Source organism: Rousettus aegyptiacus, unplaced genomic scaffold, assembly GCF_014176215.1.
Source record: "Rousettus aegyptiacus isolate mRouAeg1 unplaced genomic scaffold, mRouAeg1.p scaffold_m13_p_6, whole genome shotgun sequence".
Lineage (NCBI taxonomy): Eukaryota > Metazoa > Chordata > Mammalia > Chiroptera > Pteropodidae > Rousettus > Rousettus aegyptiacus.
This window is the reverse complement of record NW_023416309.1, coordinates 74,971,923-74,988,497: the sequence shown is the minus strand read 5'-3', so window position 1 is coordinate 74,988,497 and position 16,575 is coordinate 74,971,923.

The window sequence follows — 16,575 nt, the reverse complement described above, 5'->3', positions numbered from 1 at the left end:
CACTCCAATTTTGGAAAAGTCCCTTTGAAGGGGGTGTGCTGTTCAGAACTCATTTGAATGAAAATGTCCAGGAAATATAGGCACATTTTGCATCAACTGGCACCTAGTGACTGATGATTTACAGCTGGCCCAGGACAGCCAATCCATTGGCTTGGCTAAGCTAACCAGTCTTTCCCCTAGGAATTTTAAAGTAACACTTAGTCTCAAAAAAATTATGAACTAGGAGTTCATTTTGGACTTTTCATCTCCAGGACTATAAGATAATAAATGTACATTCTTTTAAACCACTAAGTTTGTGCTAATTCATTATGGCAGTTATGGTAAATTTATATATATATATATATATATATATATATATATATATATATATATATAAATTTATATATATATATGTATGTGTGTGTATACATACATATATATATATAATGTTAGATAGTGATTAAATGTTAATGAAAAAACAAAAACAAAAAGCTGGAGAGAATATAAGAGGTGTTAGGGTGGGGCATTTGAAGATAGAAGGGAGATCAATTTTGACCAGAGAAGAGATAGGATCTAATTCTTGTTCTAATAGATCACTTTAGCAGCTGTTTTCGGAACAGGCTCTAAGGGTCAAAGAAAGGCACTAGTATTCATCTGACTCTGTATGGGTGTCCCACACATGAATCCACACAGTATTCCATTTGTTATGGGGATGCAACTCTCAAAGTCAAAGTTCGAGTAAAGCCAGGGTCCACAAGCTGGTCCATGGCCTGTTAGGAACCAGGCAGCACAGCAAGAAGAGGTAGTGGGTGAGTGAGAGAAGCTTCATCTGTATTTGCAGCCACTCCCTGGTGCTAGCATCACCGCCTCAGCTCCAGCTCAGATAATCAGGCGTTAGGTTCTCATAGGAGAACCGGTCCCTGGTACCAAAAAGGTTGGGAACAGCTGGAGTAAAGCAAAAACAATGGCCAATTTCTGAATTATAGGTTGGGTTTTTATATTTGTTTTTGTTTTCGAAGGGGAACACATTTAGGACAGATAGCTGCTGACTTAGTGACAGATTCAGAGGCATATTTAAAAAGTGTTCAGCAATAGTCATTCTTAGAGTATGCATTTGCTTTTGTTCATTCCTTATAGGTAACTGACTAAGATAAAGACAAACCCCCAGATTAACAGGATAAGGAAGGTCCTCCATGGCTTAATACCCCAGACTAATCTAGACTCGAGATGGAATTGTATGGATATTATATTTCCCAGTGATGGCTTCATGCCCTGACTTGACCACATCGGCTTCACTCTTTGTAAGAGCCTGTAAAAGTAACAGTAACAGTAACAGTAACAATAATACTAACAGTAATTAATAGTAATAGTAATATAACAGGAGTAATAAGATTCTGCAGAAAACTACAATCACTATAGGCGCTAGACTAACAGCTTCCAATGCTTGCATTTTTCAATCCTGATAACAATTCTTCCCTGTGGGAAGTACAGACAATTATTATTCCCATTTACAGCTCAAGAAAAAAAAAAGGCTCAGAGTGGTAATAAGCTTGCAACAAGCACCTGAGATAGAATAGGACCCATGGGTGCTTTTCACCATTGCCACTCTCTCTCTTCCTGACTGGTCTGAAAAGCATCACCCTATTCCAGCTACTATTCCCCAATATCCACTCCCTTGTTTTCTGCAACTCAACATTATATTAAACATAATTATAACCCCATGATCTCAGTGGACTCACTGATATTTAAGAGCCTTGAGATATTTCTCAGAACCAGTCACCAAATCAAGACCCAATCCCTCACCTTTATTTGACTCCTAAATTACAGGCTGCCTCTTATGTCAAAGACTTCCTCAAACTGAAAGTTCATTCAAAATCCCTTCCTACAGCATCATTTTCCATGACCACTAAGGAAGTTGAAGCAATTCGCACATAAACCAAAATGCACAATTTAACCCTATAACCTCTAAAAGCTACAATGAGGGTCTCTGAACAGGCCATCTACCTTTCTGACATTGGGCCCACATGCCCTGCAGTTGCCCCTGTGGTGGCCTGGCCCACCAAACACAATAGAACTGTGCACTTGGAATGAAAACTACCAGCCTGTTCCAGGAAAGGACATCAAGGAGTGCTGAGTCCTCCCACCTTGCCCGAGACCACCAAAAAGCTCCCAACATTATTACAGATCAACAGAGAATTTCCAGGAGCAAGAAAACAGACTTGAATTCTGGAAGCATGCCTTGTCTGCCTTCTCACCAAGAGTGCTGGGAGAACCCAGCCCAAGCTGGGCTCTCTCTGTGCTTCCTCTTTGTTCAGGTTTCCTAGCTTTGGCCCCACTGCCCTTCCTTCCTCACTTTACTTGCAACTTGACCTCTTTTCCTGGAGTCAGTTGTTGGACTGCTCCAGCATTCCCCACTGAAAAACTTTTTCCAAGCTTCAGTGGCAGCACTAGGAACCTCTGGGCCTGACCTCAACTCCACCCCAGGTCCCTCCAAAGTCTGATTCCCTTGATAAGGAACCCGAGACCTAGGGGAACTCAGAGAAAGTTGTTTCTTGATGGTCATGGAATGAAGACCCCGGTTCACTAGCATGGAGTCACCACTTAGGCTCCAGTGATGGTGTCAGGGACAAACCAAGACAAAGAGCTCTTTTGGACTTCGGTTTCCTCAAAGCCCCTGTGTACATTCTTTTCATACCACTTAGTATTTTCACTACCACTTCTGCAGTTAAAAATAAACAAAAAAATCAGGGGGAAATTTTTCTCAAACAGTGAAATAAAACCAAATGAAACACAAGAAATTGTCGAGGGAAATAAGCCTGCCACTCCTGGCAGATGAATCTCACCCAAACAGTTCAATCTGGGCAATTTCCATAAGCTTGTGTATCTTCCTAAGATTGTGTGGTTCTGAGTCTCAAGTCATTAAAGTCAATAAAAGTCTCAACTGAAAATCCAGTTCTTCCCAGAATAATGACTCTTAGGTTCATGGGCAGTCCCAGGGCTAGACAGAAAGTCTGGATATGGTACATCTCAGCAAAGGGCTGTGGTCTTGCATTTGTGAGTCTCATGGTCTGTGCAGTCCTAGCATTTAGCAGAGTGCCTTGCACATAACATATGCTTAATAAATGTTTGTCAAAGCACATTACAGGAATCTTCTATGTCGTTAACTGACATGTCCTCGGCTTGTAAGTAGTACAAAAAAGTGGGGGGGGGGGGCGGGACTTGCAGATTTAGTCAATAACATATTATTTGTTCCATCAGTTCTATTCAAAAGCTAAAGCTAAGAATTGTGCTGAAAGAGGTCACATAGTAAGGCTGAGACTGCTGTCCATAGAAAGGCCTGCTTGCATGCTTGGCTCTTGGCTGGTATTTGGGAACTTGAATGGTAAACATTTCCTTACACTGATATAAAACTTTCCCTAAGAGATAAGAGTGACTCCCTGTGCCTAAGTCATTTACACAAACAATATGGTTTGTGATGAGTACCTGCATCTGGGAGGCTAGAACTTTGGTACATGCTAGGCAGAGGGTTCTCCAAAAAAAACCTTGGGCAGTGAATCTCTAATGAGCTTCCCTGTAGACATTCCAACATGTTGTCACAACTCATTGTTGGAGGATTAAGAGCATCCTGTGTCATTCCATTGGGAGATGACTTTTAGAAGCTTGCTCCTGGTTTCCTTCAGACTTTGCCCCATGTAACTTTTTCTTTGCTGACTTTTCTTTGTATATTTTTGCTGCAATAAACCACAGCTGTGAGTATAATTATTTGCTGAATCCTGTTGAGTTCTCCTAGCATATCAGACCTGGAGATGATCTTGCAGACCCCAGTAGAGGTATCATATTTAACCTTTGTTATACAAACAGGCTTAAAACAACCAAACCCAAATTCAGCAGATATATTTTTTATTATCTTCATCAATATACATCATCATTTTTACCACCACCATGCAGAAATTTATATAATCCACATTAGTATCCAAAAGTTAATTTTAAATTGATAAATCTCAAACAAGAACATTACAGTGACAAACAGATTATGTTTGTTTCCATATTTACTTATCTTAGTATTCTAATCTGTGACTACACCCCTTGTCCTGTCTAGCACATTATTTGTAACCTGTTGACCAGATATCATTGGGAAGTCTTGAAATCATAGGGGTACTAAATATTCTCTGTATATAGAAAAACTCATATATGTGATAAACAAGATACATCATATATAACTCTTTTATATAGAGATATCACTATTTTTCAAATATATATGGGTACTTGAGGTTAATAAAATATGAATTTATTTAAAAGTATAATTGCATTTGTAGTAGTGAAGGTGGTTATATACAATTCTACAAAATGAAATAAAACAATTTAAAAAATTTATAATAGCCCGGGAAAACAATAGAAAGTGGTACTAGTTTCTCAGAAATGGTGATGAAATTTAAAAGAAAATAGACAATATTTGATCTGAAAAGAAACTAAATCTAGGAGAACTTCTTGGGGGGAAAAGATTATTCTGAGGGGAGAAGTTGTTCCAGAGAACTCTAAACTCAGAAGTATTCAGTAGAAGAGAGGCTGACCCTGGTCATTCAGAGAGAGGTTATTTGGGGAGCAGCACTCAGGGCAATCAGACTGGTCAGCCCATTCCCTCTCCCAAGACAGTCAGTAATGTGTCAATGAGTTATAAAGCTGTGTCCAGAGTTTCCAATGAGGACCCCAGATGGCATTGATCACCAGGAAGAATGAGAACTTATACACCCAGGAAAACATGCTACCAGCCATTCTTCCTTCATAAGCACCACAAGTAGGCCAGAGGAAACAAAATAGGCATGTGAATACAGCAAAGCATACTTCCATACCGAGCAAGTATGGAAAACCAACAGTATGAAAGAGAGGTATCGACCTCTACAAACTGATGAACTAAGAGTTAAGTGGCACCCAGAACAAGCTTTCAAGTAGGAAATTATCTCTTTAAAGCTAATTAAATGACTTTAAAATTTAAATTTTGACCATCAAAATAAAAACCTCAAAAATAATATACTAAAATATTTTATCTCTGGACATAGTAAATAATATCATAGTATATGACAGCAAAACCAAACAGAACAAGAGTAGACTTGATCAATAAAATCAAAGCTATTTTTAAAATACCAATAAAATATACAAATCTGCTGCAATGAACAAATAAGAGAAAAGGCAAAATAAATAAAATTCAAAATGAGAAATTATGCCTAGTTACGATATGGGGAAAACTTTTAAAACTATAAGAGAACACTAATCGCTTTATTAAATAAATTTTCAAATCTAGATAAAGTAAATAATTCCCTAGAAAAATTACCTAAATGTACTCAAGCAGAGATAGAAATTCTGAATAAACTAATTGTGGAAGAAATTGAAATAATAATCAACAGTCACCTACAAATATGTACCACCCTATATGGATCTGGAAGCCAATTATGCCAAAATCTTGAACAAACAAAAAAATACCTAACTATACCAAATATCCCAGAGTATACAGAAATCACCCCAGTTCATTCTGTAAGTTTTAATATAACCATGATACCCAAGCTGAATAAATATAATCCCCCTGAAATCTATAAGCCAATCTCATTTCAATATTTAAATGTGAAATTTTAGAAGAATATGTTAGCATATCAAATTCATCAATATATTAAAATAACAATACATTATCATCAAGAAGAATTTTTCCCCAGAAATATAGGAAGAATTCAATATTAGAAAATCTGTAATTGTAAATCGCCACATTAATAAAGTAAATGAATAAAGACATAAGATTATCTCAATTGAGGGTGAAAAAATATTTCATTAAATTTAACATTTTTTGAGATATATAATTGATATAAACATTATGTTAGTTTTAAGCAAGCAGCGTAACGATTCTACACATAACATATATATTATATATACATACAAATATAATGAAATGATCACCACAATAAGTCTAGTCAACATCCATTACCACACATAACTACAATTTTTTATGAGAACTTTTAAGATCTACTCTCTTATCAATTTTCAAATATACAATAGAGTGTTATTAATGATAGTCTTTGAGAGATTGTACAATGCATCCCCAGGACTTATTAATTTTATAAATGAATGTTTGTACTTTTTGACTATCTTTACATATTTCATTCATTCAACATTTTTAAAGTCCCCAGTAAGCTAAGAATATAAGAAATCTTTCTTAATCTTACAGAGCCCATCTGTCAGTAACCTATAGAAAATATTACAATTGATGATGAAAACGTATGAAGTATTTTCTTCAGAAATAAATGAAAAATACAAAGATGATTACAATCACCATAATTATACAACATTGTACTGGAATTTCTAATCAATGTAACAAGACAAGAAAATTAAATGGGAAATGTAATTATTGGGAAGGAAGAGGGGGATTTGTCAGCATTTGCAGACCATATAATCGTCTCTTTGAAAAATCCAGGAAAGTCAAACAAGAAGGCATTAGAACTAATTAGAGAGTTTAAGTTTGCTAACAATAAGATCAAAATTTTTAAATCAATAGCTTTAAAATTCACAGAAATATACAGTTTTTAAAAATACAATGAAATAGATTTCTGGCCAAGATGGTGGAGTTACCTAGGTAAGTACTGTGCTTGCCTTCTCTCATGACCACATTGAAATTACAACTAAACTACAGAACAACCATTATTGAGTATTGCCTGCAATCTAACTGAACAGAAGTCCTACAACTAAAGACATAGAGAAGAAGCCACCTCAAGACTGGTAGGAAGGGCAGAGACACAGAACCGGTTGGTCCCATACCTACATATGGTTGTTAAAAACTGATAGGGATATCTAGGTTGCAGAGGTCCTCCCAGAGAAGCAAGAGGTCCCAGCTCCACACCAGGCTCCCCGGCCCAGTGGTCCAATGATAAGAATAGAAGTTCCCACAACTTCTGGTTGTTAGAACCAGCAGAGATTGTGGCTGAGTGAGACTGAAGCCTGTGGGAATATCAGGCATTCCCCTGAAAGGGCCCACATGCAGACTTACTAACTGATGGACTCACTTGCTCTGAGCTCCAGAGCTGGAGCTAGCCACTTGAGAGGCTCCAGGGACACACAGGGAGGATTGACTTGTCTGGCTTTAGGGAGACAGCTGGTGGGACAGCCCTCCCCACTACTGCCATACACATGCAGGCTGTGGCCACATCTAAGTCTCTATCAACTTGGCTAGCACTGGTGGCCCTGTCCTAAAGATTCCCTAAGACCCCACCCCACTCAACTTGCAGGCCCACTCAAGCCACTTCCAGAGGTTTTTCCACAAAAATTGCCTGTCTTGGCTCCTGCTGTGGATTTTCTAAAAATCTCTCAAAGATTTACAAAACCCAAACAAGTAGCATCTGGTCTCAGCATGCCTTGTACTTCTTGCTGAGCAGCCTTAAGCTAGCTTAGTGGCAGCCAGCCTTGGTTTGCAGCTTGACCTCTCAAGGCATCTCCAAGCCCAGTATGGATGATGGCAGTCTGTTGATTTCTTGGTGGCTCATGTCAGGTGGTCCCAGGCTGGGTACAGGCTGCAGCTTAACTTGGCCTGTGGCAGAGCCGTTCCCAGAAGACCCCAGAGCTAACATATCTAGTAGCCGGCTTTGGAGCCAGCCAGAGCACTTCCAGGACTGCATTCAAAGATAACATGCCCAAAGGACAAACTGGGCAGGCACCAGAGCCCTACTTTCTGCTTTGTAAGGTCAGTTCCTGCACAACAGCTTCTCCACTATAGTCACCAACCATTCCTCACAATCAATCAACCTGTGGGTCAATCCTTCCCATTGATGTACAGATGACAACCAAGGCTCGACTACAACAGGAAAGCACATACAACACATAAAAGGGATACACCTGGAGCACCCAGTTCAGGTGACCCGGGAGAGTGTGCCACTGGACCCCATAGGACACCTACTACATAAGAACACTCTACTAAAACCAAGAGACATAGCAGTCCTATCAAATACATAGACACAAACACAGGGAAGCAGCCAAAATGGGGAAACTAAAAACCATGTCTCAAAAGAAAGAACAGAACCAAGCTCCCAAAAAATAACTAAACAAAATGGAGAAAAGCAATCTACCAGATGCAAAGTTCAAAACGCCATTTATAAGGATGCTCAATGAACTTAGGCAAAGAGAAGATGAATTCCATGAGAACTTCAACAAAGAAATAGAAAACATAAAAATAAAGATAAAAAAACATAAAAAGAATCAGTCATAAATGAAGAATATGATCAATGAAATGGAGAACACATCAGAGGGAATCAATAATAGGTTATGTAAAGCAGAGGATTGAATCAGCGATTTAAATAACAAGGTAACAAAAAAAAATCCAAATAGCAAAGAAAAGAAAATCCAAAAAGATGAGGATAGTTTAAGAGGCCTCTGGGACAACATTAAGTATACCAACATTTACATCATAGGGGCAACCAGAAGGGGAAGAGAGAGAGCAAGGAATTGAAAATCTATTTGAAGAAATAATAATAGAAAAGTTCCATAACCTGGCAAAGGAAATAGACATAGAAGCCCAAGAAGTGCATTGAGTCCCAAACAAGATAAATCCAAAAAAGATCAACACCAAGACACATCATAATTGAAATGCCAGAGATTAAAGACAAAGAGAGAATCTTAAAAGCAGTGAGAGAAAAGCAGTTAGTTATCTAGAAGGGAGCTCCCATAAGATTACCAGCTGATTTCTCAACAGAAACTTTACAGGCCAGAGGAGCTGGAATGAAATACTCAAAGCGATGAAAAGCAAGGACCAACAACCAATATTACTCTATCCAGCAAAGCTGTTATTTGGAATCAAAGGACAGATAAAGAGCTTCCCAAACAAGAAAAAACTAAAGAAGTGTATCACCACCAAACCAGTATTACAGGAAATGTTAGAGGGACTTCTTTAAGAAAAAGAAAAAATTAAAAAATATGAATAATAAAACTGCAATAACTACATACCTATCAAAAATTATTTTTAATGTAAATGGATTAAATGCTTCAATCAAAAGATAGAGTGGCCAAATGGATGAGAAAACAAGATCCTTACATATGCTGCCTACAAGAGGCTCATTTCAGATCAGAAGCCACACACAGACTGAAAGTAAAATAATAGAAAAAGATATATTATGAAAATAGAAATATGTATACCAGACAAAATAGACTATAAAACAAGGGTTGTAACAAGAGACAAAGAAGGACCCAGCAATCTCACTTCTGAGTATTTATCTGAAGAAACCCAAAACACTACTTCAAAGGAACATGTAAATCCATATGTTCATTGCAGTATTATTTGCAGTAGCCAAGATATGGAGGCAACCTGGTTGTCCATCAATAGATGGCTGGATAAAGAGGAGGTGGTACATTATTCAACAATAAACAGAAAAAGAATAAAATCTTGCTATCTGCAGCAACACAAATGGACCTATAAGTTATTGTGATGAATGGATTACATTTGACAAAAAAAGACAAGTGCCATATCATTTCACTTACATGTGGAATATAAAAAACAAAAATAAACAAAACAGAAACAAGCTCATGGATGCAGAGAATATTTTGATGGTTTCCAGATGGGAGGGGTATTGGAGGTATGAGAAGAAGGGGAAGAGATTAAGAAGTACAAATCCATATTTAAAAAATAATCATGGGGATATAAAGTATAACATAAGGAATATAGAAATAATATTTTACTAATTATGTATGGTATCAGATGGGTACTAGATTTATCAGGGTGATCACTTCATAAGTTACATAAATGTCTAACCGCTGTGTTGTACACCTGAAATAATATTGTATGCTGATTGTAACTGAAAACATTTTTATTATTATTTTTTTTAAAATAAAAATAAAATAAATAGAAACATTAAAAAATAAAATATAATTAAAGAGAGTAGGAGTTGGCATATGCACCAAATAACCCACATACTATTTCTATAAATAGTTTTATTGTAACACAGCTATGCTAATTTGTTTACATATTGTCTTTGGCTGCTTTAACATTGAAAAGACAGAGTTGATTATTTACAAGAGACCATATGGCTACAAAGCCAAAAATATTTACTATCTTGCCTTTACCGACAAAGATTGCCAAACCTCAGAATAGAGCATTCCATTCTCATTAACAAAATCCACAAAATATTGAGAAATTAATTTATAAATAAATGGACAACTTACCTATTAACAAAAAGTATAAAGCTTTTCTAAAGCATACAAGAAATTTTTAACATATAGTATTTTCCTGAATGGAAACACTCAATACTGTAAAGATGCCTATTCTCTTCCAGTGACTCTGTAAATACAAATTCAAAATCCCAACAGGAATTTGTTAGAACTTGACAAACTGCTTCCGAAATGTAAGTGAAAGAGAAAACTTAGAACTCCCACTTCCAATAACAACAAACCATTTTGAGTTGCATCAACTTTCCCATACCCACCTCAAAGATGAAAAACCAAAGCTGAATCTAGTATTTAAAAATAGCTTTCTACGCATAGTTTCTTTTGAGAAATCAGCTGCGTAGATGATAGAGGCTCTGTTTATCCCTCTGGCCACCAAATCAAAGTTGTGGTGGAAACAAGGAGCAGCAGCAAGGAAAAATTGCAGAGATCTAGATGAACAAGCCACACAACTAGGGAGAAATCCAAGAAGGCACCCTGCAACAGCAGAAGATAGGACGAGGTGATGACGTGGGGCTGCCTGGTCTTGAGCATCTGGGTGAGACGGAGGATTTTCACAATTATGGACTTGCTTATTCTAAGCACCAGTGACACTTGGGCTGCACGCAGGAGACACCAGGGACTTATAGGGAGACATTTTCAAAGTGAGGGCCAAAGGGAGACTCTCTCTGTACAGAAGTGCTGGCGGTATCCATTGTTCCCTGTTAAGCTCTCCCACTTACCAGTGCACTGGACACAGCACCACCATAGCCATGATGTCATCAAACTGGATAACAGATATCGCTCCACCAAGAGGATTCCCTGAAATCTCGCCGCCCTCAACTCATAGCCCCACCCAAGCCACATCCAGGTATATCCCCAGTGAGTCAGGTGCTCCTTGCTGAGCAGCATCTAGACTCATACTGGAAGCAGCTGGCCTCAGTTTCTGGTGTAGTTTTATGAGGTAACTATAAGCACAGTATCCATGAATTGCTTGCTGAATCTTAACACGTGGCCCCAGCGGGGTAGAGCTTGGGCTAAGTTTGGCCTACAGCTGAACCCATCTCAGACTACTAGGGACACCTACTTCACAAATCCACACTAATAAGACCGGGAGACTTTGGAGCTTTTCTTACTACATAGAAACAGACTTGGAAAGGCAGCCAAAATGGGAAGACAAAGAAGCAGAAAACATATGAGAGAACAGAACAGAGATCCAGATATAATGGAGTCAAGTAATCTAACAGATGCAGAGTTCAAGACACTGGTTATAAGGATGCTCAATGAACTTTTGGGAAGTGTAAATAAATTCAGTGAGAACTTCAACAAAGAGATTAAAATGGAAATGGAAATTATAAGAGGGAACCAGTCTGAAATGAAAAACACAGTATCTGAGATGAGAAGTATATTAAATGGAATAAACAAAGGAATAAACAGAGTTAATTTAAAAAGGATCAAATGCCCTATCTAGAGGACAGGAAAGCCAAGGACATGCAATCAGAATGGCAGGAGATAAGATGCCAAGACTTTAAAAATAACTTAAGGAGCATATGGAACACTATTAAGGCTTCAAATATTTATCTGATAGCATAAATGAAGGAAAACAAGATACTGAACAGCTGTTTGAAGAAATAATGATGGAAAACTTTCCTAACCTGGTGAAGGAAATGGACATAAAACCCCAAGAAGCTCAGAGAATTCCAAAAATCAGGAATCCAAAGAGGCCTACACCAAGACACATCATAATTAAAATGCCAAAGGTTAAATACAAAGAAATAATATTATAAGGGAACACCTATATGACTGGCAGCTGATTTCTCAAAAGAAACTATGCGGGACAGAAGGGCTTGTCAAACATATTCAACAAGATGAAGACTCAGGATCTATAGCCAATAATAATTTATTCAGCAAAGCTATCATTTAGAGTTGAAGGACAATAAAGAGTTTCCCAGACAAAAATAACCTAAAGGAATTTATCACCACCAAGCCAGTATTACGGGAAATGTTGGAGGGACTTCTTTATGAAGAAAAAAAACATGTATCAAAGACAGCAGTAAAAAATGGTAACAACTACATTCCCATCAATAAGTACCTCAAATAGAAAATAATTAAGTATTCCAACTGAAAGAGTGGATGAATGCAAAGGAAAACAAGACCATACATGTTGCTTATAAGAGACTCACTTCAGATTAAAATACACAAAAAGGAAAGAGATGGAAAGATATTGCTTTGATGGACCTAAAATGTATTTTAGTTAGAGAAGGATAAACACTATATGCTTTCACTTATATGCAGAACTTAAAGAATAAAAAGAACACACTTATCAAAAACAGACTCACAAATACAGTGGATAATTTGGTGACAGACAGAGGGGAGGGTGTTTAGGGGGCTGGGAGAATGGGGTGAAGGGTTAAAGAAGTACAAATTAGTAGCTGATACATGGTCAGAGGAATGGGGAGCACGGCATAGGGAATACAATTAGCATAGTACATTGGGTAGGTGGAGCATCAGGGGAGGGAGTAAACAGCTGGAGGGATCATTTTATGAACTATATAGATGTCTAACCACTGTACTGCATACTTTAAACTAATTAAAATAAATAAATTATTTTTAATAAAAGGTAATTGATAAGTGTGGAACACAGAGAGGAAGGCATTCTTAAGATATTTTAATTTATCTAGGATCTGAATGAGTTATAATTATTTTTATTTTCCAATAAATGTTTTTTAAATTTCAAAAAAATAGCTTTTTAAATGCATCAAAGTGCCAACAAGATAGTGAGAAATTATCACACCAAGATCTGAAAGAAGATAGAAGTGGTGAGCCTGACATTTGAGGCCTTCTCAATCACAAATCTAGAAGAGGTGATTTATAAGCTAAGGAACACTTCTGAAAGCTTCACAAGGCAAGGGGATAAAAGTTGGAGTCCAGGTCTTGGCCATGGACCCTAATGAACCATTCACACTAAAGGTTGAGATGCCAAAGAGCTACATTCCAAGTGCAAGGGTAAACCAGAAGTTAACCAATTCTCACTAGACTGACTCTCAGTGTCAAGTCACTAGGTATTTCAAAATATTTCAAATCCTGAAATTGGATTAAGGTGATCCAAGATTGCTCACACCTGGCAGAACCTAATGAAAAGAAACGTAAAAAACATTTAAAGAAGATTTTTAAATGAACCATCTAAAAATTCGAGGCCGGAAAATACAGTGATTGAAATTCAGAACTCAAGGCACAGCTGAAGGGAGAATTGGTGAACTGAAATATATATCAGAATACTATTTAGAATGAAGCACAGAAAGATAAAAATTACAGAACAAAGGGTAAGAGACATAAGGGACACAGTGAGAAAAACTACAATAGGTTTCATTGGAGTCCAGAAGGAGAGTACAGAGAGAATAGGTCAGAAGAAATATTTGAACAAATAAAATGGCTTTAAAATCTCTAAAACTAATTTAAAAAATCAATTCATGGGTTTAAGAGCCAGTGACTCTTTGGAAAAATAAAAATAAATATACATCCAGACATATCATAGAGAAACTGCATAAAACCCAAAACAGGGAGAAAAACTTAAAAATATCTAGGGGTGGAAGTAGAAACAGATTACTTCTAAGAAACAATAGTTAGAACTGTAGCTGACTTCTCAATAGCAATAATGGAAGACAAGACAGAATGGTATTTTCAGTGTACTAAAAGAAAATAACTGCCAATCTAGAATTCTAAATTCAGTGGAAATACTTTCAAGAACAAAATTGAAATAAAGATGTTTTGAGAATAGCAAAAACCAAGAGACTTCACTGCTAACCAATTTGCACTAAAAAAAATACCAAAGGAAAAAACATCCCAGATGCAACACCAGATTAAAAAAAGAAGAGCAAAACGAAGAATGAAGAGCAAAACAAAAGGTAAATATGTAGATAAATTGAAATGAACATCGATTATATAGAAAACTAATAATATTGCCTTGTGAGGTTTGAAATATGTATAGAATTAAAATACACAAAAACAGCACATGTGTCAAGACAGTAGTAAATGGTATAACGCTGTTTTAAGGTTCTTACATGGTGAAGGAGGAAAATATAAGTACTAATCAGCATGAGACTTTGATAAGTCAATGAAGCACATTTTAATCATGATAAATCATTAAAAATTATTAGGGCAATATATAACTTCCAACTAACAGAAGAATAAAGGTGGAATAATTTATGTATGAATATATCTGAGAAAATTCTGAAAAATAAAATGTGGGAAGATTTGTCCAGAGGTGAGAAAAAAATGTTTAAGCTATCTTTATTTAAATGATGTGTCATAGGTGTAGGAATATTGTTATGGTCCATATATGTGTCTCTTATTCCTAATATTTGTATTTTGAATCCCTAATTCCCAGTGTGATGGTATATGAAGATGGGTCCTTGGAGAGGTAATTCGACCATGAGCGTGGAGCCATCATGATGGAATCAATGCCCTTGCAAGTAGACACAGCTTGCTTCCTCTCTCTCTGCCCTCTACCATATGAGAACACAGCAAAAAGACAGCCAATCTGTGAACCATAAAGAGGGCTCTCACCAGAACCTGACCATGCTGGAATTCTGGAGGCAGATCTCTCAGCCTCCAGAACTGTGAGAAATGAATTTCTATTTTTAAGCTGTCTAATCTAAGGTATTCTGTTCTAGCATCACAAACTGACTGAAACAGATTAACAAATATATTGCAGGAATGTAATAGAATCTACAAATACTTGTGTGTATATATGGTAATTTTATTTATAATGACAACAATAATATAGGAAGTAGGAATTATTCATAGTGTTCTACTTTAAATAATTTAATATGCATTTATAATGAGTGATAAAATATTATTTTCTGTAAATACAGCATTTTGAATCCCTAGGACAGAAAGGACTAGTCAAGAAATAATTTAAAGGAGGGTCCAGTCAAGATGGCAGAGTAGGAATACACCGTTCTTATCTCTTTCCATGACCATATCTAAATTACAACTAAATTATTAAACAATCAACCCGGAGAACCATCTGAAGACTAGCTGAACAGATGTCTTATAACTAAAGATAAAAGGAAGAAGCCACGTTGAGACTGGTACGAGGGGTGGAGACACGAAACAGTTTGGCTCCACACACATGTGTAGTGGTTAAGAATCAGGAGGGATATTTTAGTTGCACAGGTCCCATGTTCCCCTGTCTGGAACACCGGTGCCAAGAACAGGAGCCTCTACATCTAGCTGTAAAAATCAACCAGGATTCCACTCATCCAAGTGAGAAGGAAGGTAGCTGGAAACCGAGGCATCCTCGTAAAGGGCCCACACACAGATTTTCTCGCTCATAGGCACTCATCCTGGGCTCCAGCAGACATACAGGGGGAAACTGAGTTGTGTGGATTCAGGGTGAGGGCTGGAGGGACAGCTGCCATTGTCCCTATGTTGAGCCCTCCTCCCACATAACCAAATCTGAATCTGCATTAGCTTATAAATTCCACTTGCTCCACGCTGGTGACTCCCTGAGACTCCGCCACACACAACTCACATACCACCAGAGACTCTTTCAGCACCTGAGACTTATGAGCAGCCAGCAGGTGGCATCAGGTCTTGGGGTGCTTTGAGCCTTTTGCTGAGCTGTCCCAAGGCCCCATACTGGTAGCAGCCACCCTCAGATCACAACATGGCTTCTCCCATGCATATCCAGGTCCAGCACAGGCAGTGACCAACCATGGATACATTGTAGCTCCTACCAGGTAGTCTCAGGCTGGTCACAGGCAGCGGCTGACCTTGGCCTTCAAGGAAACCTCTCCCAAGAAGCCTCAGAATGAACATATCCGGTGACTGACTTTAGACAACAACAGAGCACCACTCAATTAGCCCGACAAGAGGCACACCCAAAAGGTGGTCTCAGCAGACACCAAAGCCCACTCAAGGAGATCCTGCTCTCTGGGGTCACCCCCGCATAGCAGCTTGTTCACTGTGGTCATGGCCAGTCCTCCCAACCAGTCAGCCTGAGGGTCAATCCCATCCATTGACATGCGAACAGCAGTCAAGGCTCAGCTACAAGAGGTACACACAACCCACACAAGGAACACTCCTGGAACGCCCAACTCAGGCGATCAAGGAGACTGAGACATTGGACCCCACAGGAAAACTACTATACAAGGTACCTTGCCAAGATTGGAAAACATAGCATATCTATCTAATAGAAATAAACATAGAGAGGCAGCCAAAATGAGGAGACAAAAAAACATGTCCTAAATGGAAAAACAGATGAAAACTTCAAAAAAAAAAAAATAACTGAACGAAATGGAGACAAACAATCTACCAGATACAGAGTTCAAAACGCTGGTTATAAGGATACTCAATGAACTTAGGGGAAAGGTAGATGAACTCAGTAAGAACTTAAACAAAGAGTTAGGAAACATAAAAATAGAGATA